The sequence below is a fragment of the Rhinatrema bivittatum genome, chromosome 2 (genome assembly GCF_901001135.1).
Source record: "Rhinatrema bivittatum chromosome 2, aRhiBiv1.1, whole genome shotgun sequence".
NCBI classification, from domain to species: domain Eukaryota; kingdom Metazoa; phylum Chordata; class Amphibia; order Gymnophiona; family Rhinatrematidae; genus Rhinatrema; species Rhinatrema bivittatum.
The window spans coordinates 504548003-504575195 of record NC_042616.1 but is presented as its reverse complement, the minus strand read 5'-3'; the positions used below and the strand labels follow the sequence as shown (position 1 = coordinate 504575195).

At 43.3% G+C, this 27193-nt stretch overlaps 1 protein-coding gene across 3 annotated transcripts in view; it reads right to left on the bottom strand.

The window, feature by feature from the left end:
• PHACTR1 (phosphatase and actin regulator 1) overlaps window positions 1–27193 on the bottom strand; it is a 647384-nt gene that overhangs the window by 421998 nt on the left and 198193 nt on the right. The window contains exon 1 of one of the 3 annotated variants that reach the window (XM_029590672.1): window positions 22513–22669. The exons of the other annotated variants lie outside the window; for them this stretch is intronic. The gene's annotated coding sequence lies outside the window, so the exon portion shown is untranslated. Of the gene's footprint in view, window positions 1–22512; window positions 22670–27193 lie in introns of those variants that run through there. 3 annotated transcript variants of the gene reach the window in all.

The following is a 27193-nucleotide window of genomic DNA, read 5'->3' as shown; positions in this document are numbered from 1 at the left end:
AGTAGAGTACCCCAAATATCTGTACAGTCCGAAGAAAATCAGGACAGTTGGCAATTGTACTCATGTCCTGCCTTTCTGTTTCTCCCTCCCTTATGTCTCTTGTCTCCGCCTTCCCTTCATGCCTCCCTCTGTGTCTCCCCTTCATGTGTATATATCCCTCTCCCCTACTTTGCCCTTTGTCTCCCTCTTCCCCGTACCTAGTCTTTCTCTCTCTCCTCTTTACCTCTGATGCTCTCTCTCCCTTTCTCCCTGCCCCTCACTCTGTGCTTCCTCACTTCAGCAGCTCTTCAGCAGCCTCCCTGCCCTGCACACAAAGGGCAGGGGGGCAGAGAGCATTACTGCTGAATAGCTGCTGAAACCTGGAGGCCAATGGGAAGGCTGTGCTATGCCCTGCCTATTCTCCCCACAGCTTCCAATCAGAGCATGAAAGAAAAAAAAAAAAAAAAGGAGGTGGGGACCGGGCTGCAGGGGACCTAGCACAGCTGTCTGCTTGTGAGGTGCCAGCCCTGACCTGCCTCTCTCCATCAAACCTGGAAGTCCTGCATGCACGAGCCTGATTTCTCAGGCATTTTAAAACCAGGTTCACTGGGGTGTTGGCGGGAGTTTGAGCTGCCTGGACGGGAGTATGGGAGATAAGTTTGCGAAAACGGGAGTCTCCCACCAAATGCGGGAGATTTGATGGCTCTGGTGTTCGGCTATCTCTGTGGGTATATTTGGGTGCAGGAAACATCTGCATGACCCCTGGGTCGCATAGAACTCTGATGCTGTCCTTGAAGGCACAGTGAAATAAAATAGACTCTATCTGCAACCAGTTCTCCACGGATAGCTTTTACTTTTGAGGTTCAGGGCTCCCTGTGTGTGTGTGTGTGTGTGTGGGGGGGGGAGGGGGAGCATATATTCAAGGCTGTTTTGCATTAACCAAAACCTCTTACCAGTCTCTGTAAACAGCACTGAATCTCCTCAGTCTATGGCAGCAATAATCACACTGAGAAGCAATGTGGTTTCCAACTTCTTTACTGATAATTGATAAAATGGACTGAAGATTATTTTTTACAGCACATAGATTTAAAAGAAAGTTAATGAACAATAATGTAGAAGAAAGATGAATACATTTGTAACCTCACTCTTCTAGTAAAGTCTTTTAATTTTCAGAAGCCAATTCCTTAACACCTCTTCTCCCAAATATCGGAAACTGATTCCCTGGTACCAAGAGCACTCAGTTCCAAAGGAAACTGAAATGGAATTTCAGTGGAAAAGGGGGGGAAAACAAGTAAGAGACAGGAAAGGTGGAAAAACAATTCCTTGTCTCCCAAAATGAGAGAACAGTTTACTGAAGGAAAAACATCTCAGGAGGTGAAACTCCTCTGCATTGGGTCGCTGCAGGTGAGGGAGAGCAGCACGATCTGCCTCGCCCCCTAATCTAACCTTACGCAGGGCCTCCCCAAATCCTCTGTGACGCGGTACCAAGGCTCCCACATGGAAGGCTGCCAAAAGATGGATCAAAAGAGTAAATAGGCCAAATTAGGTCAAATCAACAGAATCTAACAAACATGCACAAAGCACATACACTGAAATCCAACTAAGAATCCATGTGGCTTGTCCACTCTAAAGGCCCAGGAAGTTAAGCTCTAGATAAACCCCGGTAATGTAGCTCCCTGCTACACATCTGTATCACATTCAGAGCACAGAGCCATCAGATGGAAGGAACCTATGGTTTCCTTACCAGAAGGAATATACTATCTAGCTGGGAAAGGTTCAGAGAGATTTAGTAAAGAGAGCTTTGGGTTTGACTCCCCCCATGTGGAGTCAATATACTGCTGGGGCACACCATCTGAACCTTCCACATGGGGGGAGTCAAACCCAAAGCTCTCTTTACTAAATCTCTCTGAACCTTTCCCAGCTAGATAGTATATTCCTTCTGGTAAGGAAACCATAGGTTCCTTCCATCTGATGGCTCTGTGCTCTGAATGTGATACAGATGTGTAGCAGGGAGCTACATTACCGGGGTTTATCTAGAGCTTAACTTTCTGGGCCTTTAGAGTGGACAAGTCGGTGGAGCCTTCAATCCAGTCTCAAACCACTGGCTCTCATTTGTTGTGCAAAGGGGTTCTTTAGAAGGAGCCAGAAAAGAGTCACCCTGGAAAATAAAGAAAGATCATCAACACACTCTCCACTCACTGTTTTGAAATCCCATTGAAATAGTCTCAGAGTCCAAAATAGTTTTCAACAAAAATGTACCATACTTTAGTTTAAAAATCAGTGTAAGCAAACCCATGGTCTCCTTATCCCTATCTCTCCTCATTACAGTCCTTTTCTTCCCTGTGCCAGCATCCCTGTCCAAAAATTATTCCCCTTGAAGGGCAAGATATCCCTGTTGCAATTTCAACACCCTTTTGGGAAAAAGGGAAAACCCTAACCTTCAAAATCCAATACATCCAAAACTCTAACAGTATAGTCCAAAGCTGGTCTTCAGAATCAGCTCGCTCCAGCAGCTCTTGCTGGAATGCCCATAACATCCCAAAGCTCTCTTCACCCATTGCTTCAATGTCTTAGCTGAGGCAAAGGAATCAAAGTCCAGCCCTTCCAGATGCTGGGAGGTCTCCCTTCTGTCAGGAACTGGCTCCAATCAAAAATCCAAAAAAAACACACAGCAAAATCTTCCAATGTCCAAAATTCTACTCTTTGGGTCCATTCCACTGTGTAGTAGAGAAAAACCTCTTCTCCTGGTCAGTCCACCTGAGGGATGGCAAAGTCCACACCACAGAAGATGCCTACTCCTTCCAATACCACCTGCCCTCTCTTCAGTATCTCCTTACCGCTAAATTTCTGAGCGCACTCCATAGATATTTTTAGTCCACAGAAGCCTCCCACAGAAAGGTGGGGTTACAGCCAGTGGAACATTTGAGAATCCATAAAAGCCCCTCCCCACAGCTCATGATGGAAAAATATGAGGGGAAAATCTTGGTGTAATACCGAACACCTGCGGGGCATGCCTGAAGCACCTCTGAAACACCTCTGGAGCTCTTCTGTGCTGTGTAGAATGTGATGACAGCGTCTGCTTCATTGTATAGCCAAAATCCTGTCTTAACCCTTTCCCCAAGTTCAGATTGCCTACAAATATGCAGGAACACAGATTTATGCACTGCAGTAACATCAAAGCTACAGTTAATTTTGCAATCCATTTGCATATAGGGTTGTATGGTGACATTTAAATGAAGAAGTGAGGGGTAGTCACTAGAGCAGAGCTTTCCAAACTTTTCATGTTGGTGACACACTTTTTAGACAAACATAATTTCACGACACAGTAATTCAGTCTACTAGCAAACCAGAGGTTAAAGGTTAAACGAACGAAACATATTTCGACAATTTATGTATGTTTCCTTAAATATATAGATAAATAAAATGTTTCACGACACAACCTATGTCATGAAAACCTTAAATTTATATTAAAAATATATATTCCAAGACTCATGTTATTGTTATAATTTATGAGAAACAATAATAAAACAAATTGTCTGTCCCCCACACACTCATCTCTCTCCTCCCCCCCAGCACATGTCTGGCCCCCACACACTCATATCTCTCCCCCTCAAGCACATGTCTGTCCCCCCAGCACGTTTGCCCCCCACTCACTCATCTCTCTCCCCCCAGCACATGTCTGGCCCCCACACTCATGTACCTCGTCTTTTTGATTGTTGCCAGTTAAGTGCTTCACTCCCTTCCATGATCACCAGACACTGTTGCTTGCAGACAGTACTCCTCATGGCCAGGCCTCATCGGCAGCAGCAGCCAATGCAAGGATGGCTGGGCTCGTTCCACCCACCAAGCCCCCCCAAAAAAGCGATTGACAGCAAAAATCACCCAATAATAAGCAACCCATAAACTGAAAAAAAAAAGTGAATCTCTAGAAAAAAAAAAGCCCAAACTCGCATCAGAGTTGACCGGGCTTGCGCGACACACCTGCACACTGCAGGCGACACACTAACGTGTCCCGACACACAGTTTAGAAAGCTCTGCACTAGAGAATGGCGGGGGGAGGCAGCCTGAAAACCCACAGGAAGAGGGTTATGCAGTTTCTCTGAGATTTATAGGGATCTTCAGCCAACATTCTCAAATATAGGGGCATGTTTATTTTTATTCGCATTACTGGCAAATAACTTTGTGCAGGAAAGTTTTTCCAAGTCTCAAGAGAGGGTGAAATGCACCTGTAAATCAATACCTCAGTATTCTTTTCATGGCTCTGCACCACTAGTCACATTTATCTGCCAGACAACCCACAGAGAAAATGGACTGAAGCACTGAACTAAACCATCTCATGGACACAGACTTCACTTCATATAATGAAGAGATAATATCAAGAACACTGCACGGTGATGACGGTCTCTTGCTGAATTATATTCATACCTGGGAACTTCAGACTTCTGCTCACCCTGGGATTAATGAAGATTGGAGGAAGGGAGACGGGGGAAGAATCGACAGTGCAAACTTTCTCTCTCCCCCAACACCCACGCTCGATCCCAACCTCTCCGAAACCCTCTCCACTTGATTCCCAGTCCTTTTTTATCCCTCTCTCACTGGACCCATTAATTATTTCCAGTCTCCTCACTTCTAATACTACTACTTCTTATCACTTCTAAAGGTGCTGTATGAAAACATATAAGAAGAGTCAATCTAATCAAGACAAACACAGGGCAAGAGAGACTAATGGAATATCATTTATTAAGAAAATGGTTAAAATCAATAAAGGCTGTAAGAAGGATAATCAAGGATTCAGATTTAAAAGCAGCCTCAAAAAGATGAGAATAAGGAAAGAGAGGGAGCGTGACGCACCAGCTCAGGAAGTCTAATCCAAACGTGCTGCAGCCAGGTGGAAACCATGGAGTCGGGAATTGGAGGTAGGAGAGAAGGGCGTAGGTCAGAGTGGCTTGCCTGATGAGCGGAGTGCACGAGGACGGGTGTAGAGAGAAAGATAAGAGAGGAGAGGCAGTGAGGAGCTGCAGAGCGAAGGCTCTTGTAGAGAGTTTAGAGGAGCTTGAACTGTATGCGGGAACGGATAGAAAGTCAATGTAGTGACTTGAGAAGAGGGGTTATATGGGTGTAGCGACTTTGGCGAAAGATAAGTCGTGCAGCTTGGTCTCATGATAAGTCCCCTCCTTGGGCCCCTATCCCTATCCCTCTCCTCCCCCTCGGGGCTGACAATCCCCCAACCTCCCCCTCCCTGCTTGATCCCCAGTCTCTCCCTTCTCTCCACTCTTCACACCCTAGGGCCTTGATCCAGCCTATCTCCCTCTTCGCCACCATATGCAATGCTGCTTCTTCTCTCTCCTCAGAGGCTTTGATTTCCCCCCCCCCCCCAAAAAAAAAAAAAAGAAAAAAAATCAATCATTAATCATTAGGTTCCCACTTTATTCTACTCCTGGCTGATTCAGTGAATCCCTAGTCTTCTCCTTTCTTCCCTCAGACGCAAGGCTTTTCTTGGTGGGAGGGTGTACGTGTGAATTGGGGCAACTGCCCATTGCCCTATATCCCTTTGGTAGTGCCACTACTTGAGGCTGGCTGCAGGGTTCAGTCATGGCGTGATCACCCCCTTTCCATCCTCCCTCCTGCCAGCAGGAGGCATAAGAGAGTGGCACTCTTACCTGCTAATGCCTCCTTTGCCATGGGCATGGCACGGGAAGAGCATCACTGGTGCTTTTTCTCTCTCCCTCCACCATTGGTGCTTTTCTCTCTCTCTTTTCTCAGATTTAGGGCCTGATTTACTAAGGCTTTTCTGCTATTCTGTATCTATGGGAAAAATGCTTAGTAAATAGGGCCCTTAGATTCAGGAAGTTTTATTGTCATGGCAAAATTTGTAGATGTGTTGCCAAAGTAATGCATTATCAAACAGTTTGAGAAGCAGCACAAAACCCTGCAAAAATGTTACTTGAATCTATTTAGTAAACCTGCCATACCTAGACAGCACTAATTCCCAGAGCTCAGGCCCTGATGTAATAAGATATAAGTAAAAGATGTGCACTGAATTTCAGCATACATTTTCTTTACTCACGTGTTTAGTGCACAAAAAATGTATGCACATAAACTTGTTAAATCAGGAGTAAAGCTGAATACACAAAAATGTATGCACAATCACACGCATCTTATGACATCAGGGACTCAAATAGCAACAACCCTATATGAAAAGGCAACACTGCAAATATTCCACTGCAGCCTAAAATACCAATACACCTCCTATTTGAAAAAAGAACAATCCAGACTGCTACAGATCCCTACTCAGAAACTGCACACTAGCAAAATACCTCACCTTGGTCACACAGACACACACAGATCTTCACTAAGTACAGAATAAGTGACTACAAATCAGAAACAGAATTATGCTGACAAAGGGAATTTGTCCTTGATCTGCAGTCCATTCCAGCTTCATCCTTCTCCTCCCTGTTGTACTCTGTGCTCTTTTTGTCTGATCCAGGCTCATCCCACTTCCCTTCTGTTTCCTACATGCTGCCAGGGAGTAAAGGGTCTGAAGCAAGAAGCAGAGATCTATATTCTGCTGTCTTGAGATTGGGGGCACTGATCAGAAGAGATAAATGGGCAGACTTAGATAGGCTGCATGGTCTTTTTTTTTTTTTTTGCTGTCATGTTTCTAATAGAGTCATCAGGGAAGAGCTCTGTGCGCTCATGCAATGGGCACCCTGCTATGCATGGCCCAAGGTAGCTGCCACTTTTGCCTATTGGTATGTGGGCTTGAATTCATAAAGTGGTTAAAAGGAAAAAAAAATGCATAATAAAGTATCAGTTAAAATATGGACACCGGCCAAGTTCTGGTGCTGTTCCATATTGTCCCAGGTAACATCATACAGGACTAGCATCCCAACTCTACTGACTGGTGCCCTGCAGAGACCAGCTCTCTGCTTCCTGCTCTTTCCAGCCCCAAATCAGGAGGGGATGGGATTGAAGCAGTCAGAACAAAACAGAAAAGTGATACTCTGCTTCCTAACTGAGCCCCCCCCCCCCCCCCCTCATTTCCTGTCATTTCTCAGGGGCTGATACAGAGGGGGAAAAAAGGCACTGGGAAAAAAAAAGAAGCCCTGTGTTGCAGGAATCCAGCAAGGTAAATGTTTGGCACCGATTTCATTAGCCATAAAATGTTATGCATTTGTAATTATAAAACAAAGCAAATTGCTGAAATGTCACTAGCTAATTGGCTTCATTAACAACCTTAAACTACCAGGCATGATCCCTTGTGTAAACAGTTTGTGGAGCTTGAAATTGGTCAATCAGAAAAAAAGTAAAATAATAAAAAAATAAATGTTTTATTTAACCTTTCAATTCATTCATAGTATTTGTTAGAGTTCGCATTCCACTACTGCCTGGGAGATGGATTCAGGTCTTGTACTTTTTGACCCCCACCATGGGGGAGGGGAAGATACTTGGGAGTTGACTGCTATATTATTCATTAATCCTTAAATATGATCTTAAATAAATGCCAGTAAGTGTAGTATAATATTATTTGTAGGATCTTTATTGCTCAATTTACTCAAAACCTTTTTTGCTTCTGGAAGTTGAATCTTGGGGGGGGAACAAACAGCAAGTGTCATAAAAGCAGATATTTGAGAAATATTTAGTGAAATAAGAAAATAACCATCACAGCCTGAAAAAAAAAATGTAGAGTACATAAGAGGAAGTGCCACCATAGATGGTCCATTAAGGTCTCCCACTACCCACAGACATCTCCCAGAAAAAGCCTATTAACCCAAATATCTAGGCACCTTTTATTTATTTCCAGCAACCCTCAGAAACAAATATACTTCCACCTGAGGGCGGCACAACTCTGGGCCAGAGCATTGTCACAGTAAAGCAGCTCCCATTACTGCCTATCAGAGCATGTGCGACATTTTTAAAAATTTGATCACACTTGAGCAAAATATTCTTCAAAAAGCGCTGAGAGACTTTATCCCAAAAGTGCTAAAGTTAAGAATCAGGTTAAAGTCGTACAGTGCAGTGGCTCATTACACAAATTTTTGCTTGCATTATTTTTTTTGCCTTCCAGAAGTTACAGAAAATTAATTCCTTCAGCAAATGACAACATACTTGACAGCAAATACAGACACAAATGGTCCATCTAGTCTTCCCAGCAAGTTGCTTAGGATAGTAACTGTTGCTCTGTGCAGGTTACCCCCAAGCCTTAAGTTAAGGGTAGTAACATATACAATGAAAACTAAGCAACAGAAGCATTACACCTATAGTTAATACAGATGGCTCCATTTATTCATCTCCATCCTATAGCCATTACGGATCCTCTGTGTTTATCCCACATCCTTTTGAATTCCATTCATGTCTTCACCATCTCTTCTGGGAGGGCATTCCATGTATCTACTAGGGATGTGAATCGTGTGATCGATCGTCTTAACGATTGATTTTGGCAGGGGGGGGGGGGAAATCTGATAGTCATGGTTTTTTTGGTTAAAAAATCATTTTATCGGGGGGAGGGCAGGAAAACCGGCACACCAAAACAACCCTAAAACCCACCCCGACCCTTTAAAACAAATCCCCCACCCTCCCGAACCCCCCCCAAAATGTTTCAAATTACCTGGGGTCCAGTGGGGGGGGGGGGGGGGGTTTCCCGGCATGATCTCCCGCTCTCGGGCCACGGCTGCGTTAATAGAAATGGCGCCGGTGGCCCTTTGCCCTTACCATGTGACAGGGCAAAGGTAGCGCCGGCGCCATTTTGAATATTGGCAATATGGCCTGTGTGCAGGAGGTCGCTCCCGGACCCCCGCTGGACTTTTGGCAAGTCTTGTGGGAGTCAGAAGGCCCTCCCAAGCTGGCCAAAAGTCCCTGGGGGTCCAGCGGGGGTCTGGGAGCGATCTCCTGGACTCGTGACGTCGGGTGCCAGGAACCAAAATGGCGCCGGCGCTACCTTTGCCCTGTCACATGGCAAGGGCAAAGGGCCACCGACGCCATTTCTATTAACGCAGCCGTGGCCAGAGAGCGGGAGATCACGCCGGGACCCCCCCACTGGACCCCAGGTAATTTAAAACATTTTGGGGGGGTTCGGGAGGGTGGGGGATTTGTTTTAAAGGGTCGGGGTGGGTTTTAGGGTTGTTTTGGTGTGCTGGTTTTCCCGCCCTCCCTCCTCCCCCGATTTACGATTTTTTGACGATAAAGCGGGGGAATTGCTATTGTATCGCGGCTCTAACGATTTAAAATATATCTGACGATTGTTTTAAATCATCAAAAAACGATTCACATCCCTAGTATCTACTACTCTTTCCTTTCCTTCGAGTTTCATATCATGACGCCTAGTTTACAGTTGTTTTTCCAATGGAAAAAAAAATGTGATGCTTGTGCATCATTAATACCTTTCAGGTATCAGAAGGTCTGTATCATATCTTCCTTGCACCTCCTCTCCTCCAGGATATACATATTTAGATCCTTCAGCCTCTTCTCATAGGTCTTCCAATACAGGCCCACACCATTTTGGTCACCTTTCTCTGAACTGCTTCCATCCTGCTTTTAATCCTTTATGATATGGTTTCCAGAACTGAACACAGAACTCCAGGTGAGGCCTCACTGAAGACTTAAGAACATAACATAAGAATTTGTCAAACTGGGTCAGATTGAGGGTCCATCAAGCCCAGTATTCTGTTTCCAACAGTGGCCAATCCAGGTCACAAATACTTGGGAAGATCTCAAACCGTTAAACAGATGCTACTGCACAGTGATAAGCAATGGCTATTTCATCAGTCTACTTGGTTAATAAGAGTTTCTTGACTACTCCATCAGGAACTTATCCAAACCTTTTTTAAACCCAACTACACTAACTGCCTTAATCACATCCTCAGGCAATGGACTTCCAGAACTTAATTTTTTTTCATTCAGTGCACAATTTTCTCCAGTTTATTTTAAATGTGCTACTTTCTAACTTAATGGAGTGCTCCCTAGTCCTTTTATTATCCAAAAGACTTAATAACCAATTCACATTTGCCCATTCTAGTCCTTTCATGATTTTGTAGTGGTTTTTTTTTTTTTTTTTTTAATCTAATCCTCTAGACACCCAATCAAAAAAAATCAGATTCATTTGACATGACTTTCTTCTGATAAAACCGCATGGTCTCAGATCCTGTAACCCAAACAGAGTCTCCATTAATTTTCCCCAACACTGAGGTAAGGCTAACTGGCCACTAGTTTCCAGTCTCCTCTCTGCTACCACTTTTGTGTATCGGGACGACAACTGCCCTTCTCCAGTCTTGCGGCACCACCCTCATCTCCAGGGATTTATTGAATAGGACCTTCAGCAGATCAGCCAGCACCTGATGCCTCTTGGTGTCCTGGCCCCATGGCCTTGCTCTCTTTCAGTTTCTTAGTTCCACCCAAACAAACTCTTCTGTAAAATGTGGTTGTATCTATCCCACTCCCATCCATATTCTTGCCAACCAGCAGTGGTCCTTCTACAAGGCCTCCTTTTAGTGAACTCCAAACTGAAGTATTTGTTTAATATTTCTGCTATTTCCTCATTTTCCTCCAAACAGTACTCCTTGTATCCTTTCACTTTTACAATTCCACCTCTGGTTCTTGCTTCATTTTCTGATATATTTGAAAAATAATTTGTCACCTCACTTTACCTCTTTGGTGATCTTTTTTTCTACTTGACCTTTTGCCATCCTGATTTCTTTCTTTTGTTTACTTTCAACTTCACCAAATATTCTTCGCTGTGTTCTTCTTTTTAAGTTCTTTTGTACTTTCTGAATGCTGAGCTTTTTGCCTTTATTGGCCACCTCCTTGGAGAACCATATAGATTTCTTTTCCACTTACTTTTATTTACTTTTCTTTACATAAAGATGTGTTGCCTTTATTATAACTACTTTTAATTTGGCCCACAGTAGTTTTGCTTCACCCATCTCCTCCCAGCCTTCTAACTCCTTTTCAAGGACATTGCTATTTTATTAAAATCTGTATTTTTGACATCCAGTACGTTGATCTTTGTGTGACTCTTCTCCTTTTTGGCCATTACATCAAATCATACCAACTGATGAACACTGGTGCTCAGATGGGCACCTACCTGGATATTAAAGTTAGTATCTCCATGTGAGTACCAGGCCATTATTGCTCCTTCCCTTGTGGGTTCCATCACTATTTGTTTGTCTGAAGGGCATCCATAATCTCTCTTAGGGTTGTGCAGGGAAAAAATTTTCATTTTTGTTTTTCAGTTCGTTTTCAGAAGGTTTTTTCCCATGAATTCCGGTATCTTCCATACTGCCTTATGTTAACCCCCTGCCCAGTTCGCCTTCCCTGTTGAAATGTATTTTCCAAGCCTTTCTGTTAATATGTGAACCGGTATGATGTCCCCACTAATACCGGTATATAAAAGTTTCTAAATAAATAAATAAATATGTGGATTGCTTGATTCGTTTCATTTGTGTGAAAAAAAACAAATCAAGCCCCAAATGGCCAAAAAACAAAACATAAACCCTCCCTCCCAACCTCCCGTAAAAACACCATGGCCAGGATCCCCCCTACACCCCATTTACCCTATCCAGTGGGAATCCACCATCTCGAACTAGGCCGAAGCCTTAGGCTTGTATAGGACAAAGCTTCGGCCTATCCCTAGGCTAGTGCCTGGACCCAAGCCTAATGCCAATGCCTGGCCAAGAGGCTGGGTCCTGCCGAGGCTTGTACCCAGGCATGACACTGCAACCCGAGCCAGAGGTCGAGTCCCAATGCCAGGGTCTTGGTCCAGACCCAGACCATGCCACAACCCGACCAGGAGGCTGGGTCCCAACGCCGGGACCTAGGCCCAAATCCAGGCCAGAAGCCAGGGTCTTGACCAAGAAACATGGGCTTAGCCCAGGATCAGGCCTGGCAGCCTCTTCTTGGTCTTCTTTCTTTTGCGCTTGCAAGCTGAATGATGCCGTCCAATCCCAGCGAACTCCATCATTGTGCTGTGGACTGAAGAAAGAAGATGCCTGAAGAGGAGCTCCCAGGTCTGGGCCTGACCTTGGGCCAAGGCTCAGGCATCGTAACCTGGCCTCCTAGCTGAGGCCTCGACATTGGGTCTGGGTCCGGGCCTAGACCCTAGTGTCGGGACCTGGCCTCCGGGTCAGGTTGCAGCATTGGTCCTGGGTCTGGGCCGAGGCCCTGGTGTCGGGACCCGGCCTTTGGGACTGGTTGCAGCGTCAGGCCTGGGTCCAGGCCCCAGGCTAGGCTGAGGCCCCGGTGTCGGGACCCAGCCTCCAGGTCAGACTGTGGTGTTGGGCCTGGGTCTGGGCCCCAACCTAGGCTGGGGCCCCGGCGTTGGGACACAACCTTCGGGATCAGGTAAGTTTTGGTTTTTTTTTTAGTTTAATTTTTGGGCATCTCAGCCAAGGTCCCCAGCATCACGCTAGGCTTTGAGTCTAGGTAGAGACGCTGGTGTTGTGCTTGAGCATAATCCACGGCCCCTGCTTTGAGCCTCATCCTATACCCTAGGCGGGGTACCAGCTTCGGGCTTAACCAAGGGCCGAATAATGAGTTTAAAACCAAACAAACAAATAAGGTTCTTTTCATTCAGGGGGCCCCCAAATAAAATGAATTAGCCTTATTCGTCGTGTTCTGCAGTTTCATTTTCAACGAATGCACATTCCTAATCGCTCTATTTCTTGCAGATTCTGCAGCAGGGATACTTTAATCCACATCTGGAAGACTGAAATCTTCCTTCTTTCATAGTTTTAGAATGTCTTTAGTCAGATCTCTGTCCCATTCTGTTTGATTTGGAGGCCTGTAGATCATTAGGTCATTTTTATAATGAATTGAAATATCGTATGATATTTCTTAATTCGTTATATGTTAGAACGTAAAACGAACACTTTTTCCCCCAAATTTTTGTGAAAATCATTTTTCGAGTTAGCGCGCACTAACAAAAAACCGTTTATTTTTGTTATTTTTTGTTACTTTTTATTTTTTGTTAGTGCGCGCTAAGCCGAAAAACAATTTTTTTACTAAAAAAAAAAAAAAATGCCGATCTGTGGGAAAACGAGATTTTCCCGCGGCCGCATGAACCCGAAAGCGCAAACGATCGGGCACCTGATGCACATTCCTATAGACCACACCAGTATCTGCCCACAGCGCTTTATTCCATTCCCCATACCCCTAGCATTTCAGTTGCTTGGATATTGTTTTTGACATAAAAAGCTAATTCTCCCCCCATTTCTGTCATTCCTAAATAGATTATAGCCCAATATGGCCTTACCCCATTCATGAGACTCACTGAACCATGTCTTCTGTAACAGCAAAAATATCCAAGTCCACCTTGAAGACTTTTTGCTCTATTTGCCCAAAATATAAATCAATTCAGAAGTAAAATTGGACATCTTTTTAGTGGAAAAAAAAAAAAAAAGATATTGGCAGCTAAGATGACAAGGCTATGTTCTAGGAAAAAGTGCTGACAATTTCCTTTTGTTCTTATACAGCATGACTAATGCTGTACAATGTTTCTTTTCACCTAACAGAGGATGTCTGTCACAGCTATATATTGAAACTAGGGGGCAGATATACTAAATGGAAACAATTCTGGCCAAAACGAGCCAACCCCATGGGAAGTGGTAATCACTGGAGACTTTAATCTTCCGGATGTAGACTGAAGAATCCCTTCTGCAGAATGTAACAATAGTAGAGAGATAGTGGATGCCCTGCAAGGGGCTCTGTTCAAACAAATGGTAATGGAAACCATGAGGGAGGGAGCTATACTCTATTTAGTGCTCACTAATGGAGATAATGTCTCTGATGCCCAGGTGGGCGCCCACCTCAGCACCAGTGATCAAACGGTATGGTTTCATATCACAAAAAGGATACAGAGAAGAAGCACAAAGACCTGAGTTTTGCAGTTCAAAAACACAAACTTTGATGTAATGGGGGAAGTACCTGGAGGAAGAGCAATAAGGCTGGGAAAACAAAAGAGATGTGGAACAACAGTGGACCAAACTAAAAGGAGCAATTACCAAGGCAACTAATCTACGTGTTAGAAAAGTAAAGAAAAACAAAAGAAAAATTAAACCTATCTGGTTCTCAAAGGAGGTGGCTGACAAAATAAAGGCTAAATGAACAGCGTTAAAAAAATATAAAGGATCCCAAAGGGAGGAGCATAAAGAAGAATATCTGGTAGCACTGAGGGAGACAAAGAAAGTAATCAAGATAGCAAAAAGTCAAGCAGAAGGATTGCCAAAGAGGTAAAGAGAGGTGACAAAACATGTTTCAGATATATTAGAGAAAGGAGAAAAGTTCAAAGTGGTATAGTGAAATTGAAAGATGAAAAGGATCAATGTGTGGAGAGAGACGAGGAAATGGCAGAAATATTAAACGAATACTTCAGTTCAGTGTTCACTAAAGAGGACCCTGGAGAAGGACCATCGCTAGTTAACAAGAAACTGGAGTAGATGTAACTCCATTTACAGTAGAGAATGTATGGGAAGAGCTGGGGAAACTGAAAGTGGACAAAGCCATGGGGCCTGATGAGGTTCATCCCAGGATACTGAGAGAGCTCAGAGATGTGCTGGTGGCTCCGCTGTGTGACCTGTTCAATAGATCCCTAGAAACGGGAGTGGTGCCGAGTGATTGGAGAAGAGCGGTGGTGGTCCCGCTTCACAAGAGTGGGAGCAGAGAGGAGGCTGGAAACTACAGACCGGTTAGCCTCACCTCGGTGGTGGGAAAAGTAATGGAGTCGCTGCTGAAAGAAAGAATAGTGAACTAACTACAGTCGGAAGAATTGCTAGACCAGAGGCAGCATGGATTCATCAGGGGAAGATCCTGTCAGACAAATCTGATTGACTTTTTTGACTGGGTGACTAGGGAATTGGATCGAGGAAGAGCGCTCGATGTCATCTACTTGGATTTCAGCAAAGCTTTTGATATGGTCCCGCACAGGAGGCTTGTGAGTAAAATGAGAAGCTTAAAAGTGAGTGCCGATGTGGTGGCCTGGATTGCAAACTGGTTGACGGACAGAAGACAATGTGTGATGGTAAATGGAACTTACTCTGAAGAGAGAGCGGTGTTAAGTGGAGTGCCGCAAGGATTGGTGTTGGGACCGGTCCTGTTCAATATCTTTGTGAGAGACATTGCGGACATGATAGAAGGTAAGGTTTGTCTTTTTACGGATGACACTAAAATCTGCAACAGAGTGGACACGCCGGAAGGAGTGGAGAGAATGAGACGGGATTTAAGAAAGCTGGAAGAGTGGTCGAAGATATGGCAGCTGAGATTCAATGCCAAGAAGTGCAGAGTCATGCATATGGGGTGTGGAAATCCGAAAGAACTGTATTCGATGGGGGGTGAAGGGCTGATGTGCCCAGAGCAGGAGAGAGACCTTGGAGTGATAGTGTCTAACGATCTGAAGTCGGCGAAACATTGTGACAAGGCGATAGCTAAAGCCAGAAGAATGCTGGGCTGCATAGAGAGAGGAATATCAAGTTAGAAAAGGGTAGTGTTTATCACCTTGTACAGGTCCTTGGTGAGGCCTCACTTGGGAGTACTGTGCTCAGTTCTGGAGACCGTATCTCCGAAGGGAGAGGCAGGATGGAGGCGGTCCAGAGAAGGGCGACCAAAAAGGTGGGTGGTCTTCATTGAATGACTTATGAGGAGAGATTGAAGAATCTAAATATGTACACCCTGGAGGAAATGAGGAGCAGGGGCGATATGATACAGACTTTAAGATACTTGAAAGGTTTTAATGATCTAAAGACAACAACAAACCTTTTCCGCTGGAAAAAAAAATCAGCAGAACCAGGGGTCACGATTTGAAGCTCCAGGGAGGAAGACTCAGAACCAATATCAGGAAGTATTTCTTCACGGAGAGGGTGGTGGATGCCTGGAACGCCCTTCCGGAGGAAGTGGTGAAGACCAAAACTGTGAAGGATTTCAAAGAGATGTGGATCCATAAAATCTAGAGGATGTGAATGAAGATAAGAGGCATGGGGTGGCTTGCGGGAATGACAGCTACTACCTGGAGATTAATACCCTTATGCAATAAACATACCCATGGTTAATGCGACTCCAGCTTTGCTCTATGCTTCAACGGCAAGAGGAAATGTGGAAAAAAAGATTTGCATTCACAAAAAAGAGGGGGTGTACCCCAAACCAAATAAGCCTGATACTTCACTTTCAATGCATATCCAGCATAGCTCTCTGCTTCAATGGCAGGGGGATGAAGAAAAGAGGATTTATATTCAGACATCAAACAACAAGGACTGAATTGCGCAGGCTGGGTAAACAAATAAGCATGGGAGTAGCTTGCTTATTGCTAACCAATTAAGCTAGATACTTCACTTAGATGCAGCTCCAGCACTGCTATCTACATCAATGGCAGGGGTGGAAGGTAAATAGAACCAAATAGTTACTAATAAGGGCCAAGAGTAACAGATAAGTATGAGAAAAAAAATAAGTGTGAAAGCTTGCTGGGCAGACTGGATGGGCTGTTTGGTCTTCTTCTGCCATCATTTATATGTTTCTATAAGTTTTTCTCACTGTGCCGATTCATTTAAATAAATATAGAAATCCAAATCACAGTATTTATTTTATGCAATAAAATTTGGTGTAATTAAGTTTCACAAACGTTTTCATTTTTGCAAAGTTTTTTACATATAATTTGGTTAATTCTGCATCTTCAAAGAGCTAATTTGCCATATTTTTTTTAACTCATTAGTGATTTAGCATATTTTTTGCCAACAGGCTTTGCAAACACTAAATTAAGCACATTAAAGCCGCAAATAGTGGATGCAAAATTTCAGAAATACGAATATGCATTTGCCATTTTAACACACAAAATCATTTGCAAATCTATTTGTGGTATAATACATCGGCCCCTATATGTTTATTGCAGTCTCATCTTATTTTTTCTTAAGGATAAATACACTTTTCAACACATTTATAGTCTCTTGACATAAATTTTCCTTTATTTTTCTAAGCAACTTATTTTGCTAAAGGAACACTGCTTTATTTTTTTCCTTTCACGTCAATATCACTTAAAAAGCAATGCTGATATTTCCCAATCTATGATTATAGCAAACTCTTTTTGAAAGTATGATCCTATGGAATGTCATCTAATTTGTATGCCGAACATTTCTGAGCAAAAACAATTGGAAGGTAATTTTTAAAGTTAAATGTAATATAGTATTGTAGCAACTTTCAAAAGCCCACTTACCAATGTTAAGGGCACTTTATTCCAGTAAAACTTACTGACAATTCAATCCTTAAAAAACTGTATCAATGTACCTCAACATGATTAATCAATTACTTGTTCCATTAAAACTGATTTTAAATACTAACAAAATGGAGATACTCTTATTGGAATGCAAGTGCATGGGAAGGGACATCCAACCTATTTGCCTTAAAAATAATTCGAAGATACAGCCATGCGCCTTTGTCAGGGACCTTGGGATAACAATAGGTACAGAACTTGGAATGAAAAAGCACATTGCATTAAAAATAAGAGAGGGTTATTTTAAACTACTCACCCTCAGAAAGCTTAAACCTCTTCTGGCACCAATGGAATTCAGAACTGTTTTACAATCCTTGATACTATCAAACAGACTACTGCAACGCACTACTGCTTGGCCTCCCTAACAGCAATATTAGGCCTTTGCAAGTCCTACAGAACGCAGCAGCACGCGTTTTGACTGGAACAAAAATTGTGAGCATATCACCCCCGTACTAAATTACCTTACATTGGTTACCCATAACAATCCGCGTACAATACAAAGTAGCATGCATTCTGCATAAGATAATACACGGAAATAATATAGAATGGCTTAATTACTCTATACACCTACATGTCCCACAAAGAGACATTTGATCTAGTAACAAGGGTCTCTTGTCTGTTCCAACGATTAAATCAGCAAGACTCAGTGAGGTTCGGGACAGAAAAATTTCCATAGCAGGCCCTAAGTTCTGGAATACATTGCCAACCAATTTAAGACTGCAGACAGATATTAAGAAATTTATAACAGACTTAATGACGTGGCTTTTTACATGTGCATATACAGAGGCATGACAAGTAAACCAGCAAGTTCTATATTGTAATCTTTTGCTTATTGATTTTATTATTTTATGATTTTATATTTTACTTTAAGGATGTAATAATGCTTTATTGTTTTAGAATAATTTAATGTTACCAACATTTTATGATATTAATTGTTATTAATTGTATTCATGACACTATTGTATTTTCATTTTAATTGTACACCATTGTGATGGTCTCACGAATGATGTAACGGTATAAAAAACCTAAATAAACTATAGCATAGATTGTAGCAATTTTCAAAGGCTTCTGAAAATTGCTACAATATATACTATTGCAGTGTTTCTCACCCTTTTTCCCACCCTGACAGACAACGCTCACATGTGACATACTGCTCATTACAATTCACAGTGGAAATAAAAAATAAAGGCTCAGTATTATTTTTATTGTTAAGAATGACACAAGGAAAAAAATAAGTACTCTGTCTGAACAAAAATTGCATAAATAGTACACATTCCAAACCAAAAAGGCACCAATTTCCAGCACTCAAACAGTAACCACCCTACCTAAGAAAAGGCAACACTGAAAATATTACACTAGGCCTTAAGACACCAATACATCTCCTATTTGGAAAACGGAACAAACCAGGTTACTATAGAGCCCTACACAGAAACTACACACCAGCAGAAAACCTCACTTCAGTCACATAAACAGATTCTCTCCTAACAAAGAATAAAGAGACCATAAAGCATAACTAGAAACATGCAGACAAAAACTGAACTGAAAACCACAAGCCAGAGAGACTGTATGCAGTGTAACAAAGAAAAAAGAGAAACATCACCAGTCCTCATAAAACAAAACAAGAAATATGAAATCAATAGCAATAAAACCAAACTAACAAAAAACAGATTATTTCAAAACAGCTGATGAATGGAATATCCAATAATTTAAAACTCATATAAAAAAATTCTAGATACCAATAAAATATTTCAAATAGCAGACACAGACCCAATAATGAAAAATAATAAGGATTAAAAAATATTTTGCTCTGCCTACCTGGAAACGTAGGATATCCAGGTGCCCTGAGATTGTTTTGAATTAGCAGGAGGAGGGATGGTTTGGTTGCAACTTTCTCCTCTCTCTCAGTCACACACAAGCCCTCTCTCTTTCTCTCACACGGCTCTCAATCACACACATATTCACATGCTCTCTCTCACTTACACAGACTCTCAATAACGCACATATACACATGCTTTTTCTCTCTTACTTATATAGGCTCTTAATCACACACGCTGTCTTTCTCTCACATGCACACTCATTCACACACAGACACATATGCTCTCTTACTTATACACACAGGCTCTTAAATCATACATACACATGATCTCTCATTTACACATACAGGTTCTCAATCATACACTTACATTCATGCTCTCTCTCACACACACACACAATTTATATCACACACACATACTCTTTTTCACACAAACAGGCTCTCAATCACTCACTTATATACGTGCTGTCTCACACACACACACATGCTTGCTCACTCACTCTCTCTCTCTCCTCCCACTGACCTAGCGGCGGCAGCAGCAGCCTCCTCCACTTCCAACCCTAGTGGCAGCAGCAGGAGCCTCCTCCACTTCCAGCCCTCGAGGCTTTGAGAAAGGAGTCCCATTGGCCACGGGAGCGGATGTTGCTCCTTGTTTGCTCTGAGCTGCACCTCTCTTCTTCGGATTATGCCTCTTTTCTTCAGGCCGATGCTGCCCGCCCTAGCATGGTCTTTTCTTCCCGCACATACAGCCACTGCATATCACTTCTTCTGGGCCACAGGGGGGCGGGAAGAAGAGACCATGCTGGTGCTGGTGCCGCTGCCCAGCTCTCCTGCCGTGTTCCACCTGGGCTATCCACATTTTAAGTCCGGGCGGAGGATGAGTTCCTATTTCTCTGGGGCAGGGGAGCAGCTGGGCCAGCGGTGGACCGAGAAATGTGGCGACACACCAGTTGAGAAATGCTGTGCTGTTGAATTGTCAATAGGTTAAGTGCCAATAATGCAGGTAAATGAGCTTTTGAAAACTGCTACCACCAAAAGTATTTGCATAAGTTACAACTGCTCTGTAAAGTGCATAAATTTCCTGTGTAAACTTACGCACGTAGGGGCAGATTTTGAAAGGTACATGTGCGGCCTCGGAGGGAACTTTCCTTCCCCCCCCCCCCCCCATACCTTATCTCACAAGTTACGCCTGCCTAACTTGCGCGTGCCGGCCAACTGCCAGCACGCGATCCCCGGCCCAGCAGCCTTGCAGAGGCCTCCGGCCATGCCCCCGCCCCACCCATTTTTTCAAGCCCTGGGACTTACACGCGTCCTGGGGCTTTATGCACGCCGCCGGGCCTTTTGAAAATAGGCCCGGTGCGCGTAGGGCTTTGAAAATCTGCCCCAAAGGGCCTGATTTTCAAGATGATTTCCATGCTTAAAAATGGGTTTTACACATGTAAATACAAGTTTACACATGCAAGTTGACTTTGGAAAATGTCTACAGTATATGCCATTGAATCATCAATAGGTTTTTCCCACGTTAAGGGGTGAATTTTCAATAAGTTGCTCATGTTAAAAGGCCCACATATGCGAGTATCTAGGCCGAGCATGAGCAACTCAAACTTTAAAATGGCACAATTATGTGTGTAAGCAACCTAATGTGTGGAAAAAAGGGTGGAGTTAGTGTGTGTCAAGGGCATGGTGGGGCCAACATTTGCATGCCAGAGGGGTCTGGATGACCTAGGGATAGATTCGAGCCTGGTGCAAAAATATTTGGCACCCAGGGCCATCCTTCAGTCATGCACTCCCCTCTCCAGCTTAGCTATTGGTGGCAGCTTCAGGATTGCACTTCCTCGTGGCAGTGGCTCCAGCACAGTGCTCCCTTTTTCTTTTAGCAGTATTAGATCTGGCACAGCACCCTTTCATGCCTTGCGATGGCATGATTTTGCTGCCCCCCCGAAATTTTGGCACCCTAGGTGACCTCCTGGTTTGCCTAATGGAAGCACCAGTCCTGGATAGTCTGGACCACCTGGTGGTCAAAATGACTATTTCCCTCCCTTGCATGTTTAAAATCTACTTAGCTGTGTGCAAAGTTGATAAATTCCTAAGGAAGATATGCGATTAACGTTTGCTCGTGTAATCACTTAAAATTAGTAGCACACATACTCCCACCAAGTGTATTTTAAATAGTTTATGTGCAGTTGCGCAGACGATTTAAAATTCCTGTGTATGTGCACACGCATACGCAGGCGTATGCACACTCATTTTAAAGTTACCATCCCTATGCACTTAATGTGGGTAAATGGGCTTTTGAAAATTACTACGATAGTATGTCACATTTGACATGTATTACTCCTTTGAAAATTACCTCCAGAAAGGTGAATTTTAAAAGGAATTACCCATGTAAATGTAACATACTATCATAGCAATTTTTAAAAGCCAATTTACATGTGTAAATACAAGTTTTAAGTGTGTCAATCATTTTAAACATTACCTCCTAAGTGTATAAGTTTACACAGGAAATTTATGCACTCCACAGAAGAGTTATAACTTATACAGGTACTTTGGGTGGAATAATTTTCATAATGAATGCATGTGCACTCTCTCTTTGAAATTTGTTTGTAACTTATGCATGCATTAACCACATAAATTGCCCGTTTGATAGGCTGAATTCCCTATCAGATTTTGGTGTTCTCTCTTGCATCTCACATTTGATTTGAAATTTTTAGATTTAATACGTAATGAATAGTCCAGATAATTTCTAATATATTTTTAAAAAGTTTTCATATCCAATCACAAAAGCTTTTTGAAGTACCCTGAATGATTATGCTGCTTTGTTGAGATTGGCCAACCATTACTATGCTTTTGCTTCAAATTTAGCAGGAGGGTAAATCCCTCCTCTGCTGGTTTTCTGAACATTTATTGGTGCACAGACTTTGAATGTTCCAGAAGGTTCCTGACAAGCAAAATTATATAAATGCATTTTTCCGCCTTTCATTTTTACTTTAAATATTAATAATTCAGGAAAAAAATAAAATGTGCAGGGATGCTCAGAAGCTGCCTACCTCCTAGACAGTGCAAAGCTTTTCACGCTTTTTTTTTTTTCTTCCTCTGAAAACAGCAGCGCCTCTCTTACAGATCAGCTCAGACTCAAGAGCAACCCCCTTTCATTTCAGCCGGCCAGCTTTGGGAAAACAAATTGCAATGGCCTGACCACAGACACAGAAGGAAAAGCAGAACACTCACACCCCTGTTTACCGTCTGGGGCCCAGCACACGGAAAGAGTTAAAATCAATAAAAAAAAAAAAGGTTCGCCTCGATGCTTCACGGCTCCCTCCACGTTTAAGCCAGGAAAACGCCAAACAGCGTTTCCCGAGCCCTGGAGCCGTCTGCACGCCCCCTTTACTGCCTTTTCACCAGTTGCGTTTTCCCCTTCTCACTAGACGCAGCGGGAGGAGCCGCCAGCAGCCCCCGAGCCGTGAACGTTTCCTACCTCCACGGCGTGAACCGACTGCTCCCGCCTCGCCGAGGTCTCCACGGAGCCGTGTACTCCGCGCACTGCAAGACGCGGGCAGCTGCTGAGGGCAGGGAGGGTGAAGAGGAACCCGCTCGCAAGGGCTAAAGAAAGGAAATTACTACGTTCAGGCACTTTCCCTTTATTCCCCTCCCCCCCTTTAAAACAAACACAAAGCTTCAAGTAATAAAGCCCAGCGCCACAGAAAGCTGTTTAAGCGGCCGCCAGATTTAAAGACCGGTGGAAATTTCCACCTTATGTTTTGGGTTGTTGGGTTGGTTGGTTTTTTTTGTTTTTTTTTTGGTTAGAGAGAATTTGTTGAGCTTTTTAACATGCAGTTTGTCTCCTTCTGCAGGGAATTACTCAGCCAGTCACATGATTTTTTTAGAGCAGCACAATTATATAATTCAAACTGTTCCAAGAATATCATGGGTTTGATGTGCACTGCAACAACAAAGAGGAGAAGGGGGGGGAACTTGATGAGGAATTGCATGTTCTTGGATAAGAGTCCATGCACATAGAATTCCATTTCTATTTCTTTGGTTTACAAGGGGCCTTGAAAATGTTCCCTGGAACTAAACCTGTGCAGGAGGATTTGGGTGAGGTTAACAGATGGCATCAAATGGCAAAAAGTCCAAACATGAAATTAAAAAAAAAAAAAAAAAAACCAACCAGAAGAGTAAAAAATGAAATAACTCTTCAAAGTGTCTTTTGTATATATAATACAGGTCATAGAAATCAGCAGCTGAACGTCCTTAATGCCCTAACCTGAACGTCATCAGCAATCAATTATCTTGTTTTGCATGACGTGTCTTGCCCCCCTATCTTGTATATATTCTATTGACTAAGATCAAGGATGCAAGTCTGGTTTCGTAACTGCACAATAATCACAGATGTGAGCCCCTTGTGCCGGAAAGTGGTCGACGCAACTTAACAGGCAAACCCGCCATGCCCAGGTCGACAGCTGGTGGATTCGCTCTTACTAGGACTGGAGCTGGGGCTTCACCTATATCAGCCCCGTTCCCCACAGGTTGAGCCCTTACTTGGGTTCCAGGGGCCGGCAGAGCTCGGGCAAAAGTCCCGTAAAGGAGCAACCTGACGAGGTCAAATCTCGGGCAGTGGACAGGGCTGGCAGTGAGCAATGGTATCTGGGTCCAGGCAGCGAGCAAACAGTATCCAAGTCCAGGTCAAGCTTGGAGCAGACAGTACCTGGGTCCGGGCTAAGGATGGGGTAGGCAACAGGAAGGAGGGTCAAGGTCCAAGCTGGGGTCAGGGCAGGCGACAGTCCAGAAGAGTAGCCAGTATCCATAGCAGAGGTCAGAACTAGGAATCAGGCAGAGACAGATGGACAAGGCACAGGGGACCAAAACACAGGCCGTGCGGAGAGGGCAAGGTAACACAGAGGCAAGGCAAGGTGGCAATGAGGCGAGGCAAGGCAGGGCAACAGACAAGGCAAAGGCAAAAAGACAACTAGCAACACGCACTGCAAAGCAGAAGAACCTGTTGCTGAGGCAATTGTTGGTAGTCCAACAGGGCTTTAAATAGGCAGGGGTCAATGATGTCATCCAAAGGCAGCGCAGAGCTTTCCCGCTGTGGACTCTTTAAGAATCGGCATGCCATGCATGCACCTAAGGAGGAGCGGTAGCATGACAGTGTCCAGGAGCGGTATTGGGGTGAATGAGGTCAGCCAAAGGTTACATACAAGACCCTGATCACAGTGGATCAATATTTAGCTGTGGTTCGTCTGGGTAAGTTACCCAGATAAACATACCTAAATAACTTACACTGTATATTCAATGACAAAGCTGTGCTGCTGAATATACCTGTTTTGTGGGCTGAAAAAATGCTTAATACCGACAAGCTAAGAAACATTCTTTTATTATAAGATATCTTATACCAAACAATATAAATGCCAGCTCGGCTCAGCTCTTCTGAGCCATTACACTCAGTTAAATGTCATTGCCCCTAAACTTACACACCAAGGGGTTAGTTTGTTTTCATAACATTTTCAACTGGTTGGTATTATAATTTTATTTCATCTTTACTAATAAGACTGGATTCTTGTGAGTCATATGATTTCATGTAAATTGAGCCCAGAAGGCCATAACTAAATGTTGACCTTTAACATACCGGTTAAACTTTAGCTTACTTTTTTGCATTTCTACAATCGTAGTTATTTCTACAAGTCTGATCAGTGAATTCTCATTGTGCAGTAATTATCTTTGTTTCTTCACCACCACCAAATTAGTCTGGCTTCCTAGAAAACCTTCTCAAAACCCCTTATACCTGGACAAATCCAAAGTTATCCAGGTAAGTTTATCTAGATTACTTTAGGACTACCACTTAGCATGACTGATGTTACCAGGATATCTTAACTGGATAACTTTGGATATCCAAGTTATCCAAATAACTTTGACCCACCCAGAAACCCCCCCCAGAATGATCCCCTTTTATCAGGATACATTTTACCCGCATAATGACTTATCTGGGTAAACTTTATCCAGTTAAAAGGGTAAGAACTTAAAATTGAACAGGAGAATTTTCAAAGGAGTTCTGTGCATAAAATTACTATTGTAGCAATTTTCAAAAGCCATTTACGCATGTAAAATGCACTTACACGGGTAAATCCTAAGGACAATTCAATGGCATATATTGTAGCAATTTTCAAATGTCTACTTACACAGGTAAAGTGCATTTACATGTATAAAACCCATTTTTAAGCAAGTAAATGCTTTTGAAAATCAGGTCTTTCGGTTTGCCCAGATACTGTAAAAATAACCTGGAGAAATCCCTTTGAATATCTACCTCCAGAATTATAAAATATGCCCAATAATGACTCACAAATATACATAACTCATATTTAATTTCTCAGTCATATCTGTGTCTACCACCTACTCCTAGGCTGGGGTACTCAATAAATAATACGGACTATACATAACTAGAAACCAGCTGATACAGTAAAACTCATCAGACATTTGATAGCTAAGGAAAGCCTTTATGCCATAGCCTGTGTTAGGCTGGCACAGATAACTGGAAAAGCTCTCTCAAGTTCTGGAATGAAGGATGTAGCAGCACTTCCTGGTTTGAAGTAGAGAGAGGGGTACTGTGCAATTGCTGGCCTGGTGCTTTCTGTAATCCTGCTATAACAATTATTCCAGAGCATTGACTCCAAAGGAATCAATAGTAAAAAATGGAAATCATAAAGAGAAACAGGAATCTTTATATGTTGCATAATTATAATGAGAATACAAGAAATGGTCCATCTAGGTTTGACATGTATGTAGAAAACAATTGCTCTCTCTGCTCCCCATTATTCTTTAGCTTGATTTTTGCATTACAGCTCTTGCATGTATTAAAAACAGTGTTATGACAGTAAACTAGCTTTACGGGTGCTAACAGTGCTTTTAATACATGTTAATACATACAAAAATGTAAATGCAATTCAGAATACTGGTCTCTAAAACTCTTAACACCAATCTTTGGAAAGTTCTCTTAAAGATATTCTATATTTTTCCTCAAAATGACTTATAGTTCTTGTGATCACCACAGCTGTGGACAGATAATGATATGATTTGTTTGAAGCTTCAGATCTTCAGAGGGATAGCCGTGTTAGTCTGGTGTAGCAAAAATGACATGAGGTGGGTGGCACCTTATAGACTTAACCAATTTATTGAGGCAAGAGCTTTGGAAAACACAGTCTACTTCGTCAGATGTCTGAAGAATAATTATATATTTTTTTATTAAATTAGAAGTCATTCTCCCTTACTAGCAACCTAGGTTATTTCTGTATTCCTGCCTCGTTCACTGACTGCAATGGTGGTCCAATACATATTCTTATTCCAAAGAAAAAAACAAGATTAGTCTCATGTTGACTGAGTGAATTAAAAATGCATTTCAGTTCAACTAAGGGCTGTTTATACACTGCATCTCCCTCAACCAACAGCTTGTCAGCCATCTTAAACAATTCGAAGATTTTAGTAGACATAATTTTTATAGAAGCCATGTTGGCTCTTTTCCAATCTATCATATGTTGCAAACCCTCCCGCGGCCAGAGCCACAGGAGGCTGCTTACCTCTGCGGCCAGAGGCCGCTTTCATCCCCAGACTTTCCCGAGCGGCAGGAGCCGCCTGAGTGTTCCTCCATGTGGCCCGATGGCCGCTGACCCCGCTGTTGCCTTCGCGGCCCAGAAGCTGCCGACGTCCTCTTCACTGCAGCAGGGAGCTGAGGACTTCGGCCTGCTCTTCAGCGGCATGGACGCCACCTCTGCTTTGCCCGTCTTCCTTGTGCGGCAAGGAGCTGCCTCAGACATCAGGGCCTGCCTGCAGCCTGTTCCTTCGCTCCTGCTCTCAGCGGCAGCATGGCCGCTGTCCAAGGTCCTGCCCCCTCTGCCTAAGGGGCGCGGCCGCGGCTTCTCCCTGCATTTAAAGGGCCAGTAGGGAGTAGTCCCTCTGAAGCTCCTCCCTGGGCGTAGTCATCTTCAGCCCTATTTAAGAGCCTTGCAGTCACTCTAGCTTTGCCTTCGCAAGGAGTCAGTTCCTAGCTGGACTGCTCTCCAGCTTCTGGTCCAGGAGTCTTCAATGATGTCCTTTCTCGCTTCTACAAGGCACTCTGTTCCATGTCATTCTCGTCCTGATGTCCGTGCGTCCATGTCCCAAGATGT